Source organism: Galeopterus variegatus, unplaced genomic scaffold, assembly GCF_000696425.1.
Source record: "Galeopterus variegatus unplaced genomic scaffold, G_variegatus-3.0.2 Scaffold508, whole genome shotgun sequence".
Lineage (NCBI taxonomy): Eukaryota > Metazoa > Chordata > Mammalia > Dermoptera > Cynocephalidae > Galeopterus > Galeopterus variegatus.
Window position 1 is genome coordinate 430,071 of NW_007726619.1, and position 1,242 is coordinate 431,312.

Sequence of the window (1,242 nt, forward strand, 5' to 3'; positions counted from 1 at the left end):
CTCTTCTAGGTGCTGGGGTTGAGCAGTGATCAATGTTGTTGACTTCAAGAAACTTCATTCTAATTTAGAAGATGAGCTTTAAACAAACAAGGAATCTAGGGTAGTGTCTGCTGTGATGAATGCTCTCAAGAAAATGGGAAGTAAGAGAAGAGGAATCAGAATGGCAGGGGAAGAGGAAGGGCTGCTCTCTTAGACAAGGTGATCACAGGGAGACAAATCTTAGCAGCATCCTGAATGAAGGGAATGTGTCTTGTGATTTGCCAGAGAAGTTTTCTAGGTAGGACCAGGAATGTGCCTGGGTGTGAAAAAGAGCATGGAGGCTAGTATGCAGAAGCAGAGCAAAGGAGGGTGGTGGGCAGGAATTGGGGGTGGGGTGGGGGGTGAGAATGCGTGTCACATGGTTAGGGGTCTTCTAAGCCTTGACCATGTCTATGGTTTTTACCATAAATGTGATAGGAAGTTTGAAAGGTTTGAGTGGAAGAGTATTAGGAGCTGATTTACACCTTAAAACCTCAAGGACAATTTTGACCCCACACACTCTGCACTGGATGGGAACTTTAGACCCTAACCCCCACAATAAGTGCTATTCTACTATATGACGTGGTGAGTGCTTATTAAAAATTATAATTGCTAAATCGTGAGAAACTCAATTTAAAAATTAAATGCAGATGCTCTGAAGCCCATTGGTAGAATCTTTGCAGGTTTTAAACAAATATAAAAGCTATGTGCTTCAGTAAAGATTAAATTGGAAATCCTACGTAAATCTTCTAAGACTGTAACTAGCACCTTAGTAATGCTTACTAAGTGCTGATTCCGTCTCTTTCTGCTCGCCTATTTTTTATCGATGCTTTTGCTATTGATACCTGCTTCTTTTTTTTTTTGGTCCTTTTTGGAGACCGGCCGCACCACGCTCAGCCAGTGAACGCTGTGAGCGCACCGGTCATCCCTATATAGGATCCGAACCGCAGCGGGAGCGCTGCTGCGCTCCCAGCGCCGCACTCTCCCGAGTGCGCCACAGGCTCGGCCCTGATACCTGCTTCTGATTGTTCGACATCCTAGTTGTCTACATTTGCTTACTGGAGAAACAGTCATTCAACAAACCTCTGGCTTCTNTGTGAAGGATATTTTAGGTTATTATACGATTCTTTGAGTAGGAAAAATAATTTTTATTTTTGTTTTTGTTTTTTTTTCCTTTTGTCTTTTTTCATGTCCGGCAACGGACCGCAACCCTCAGTGTCGCGC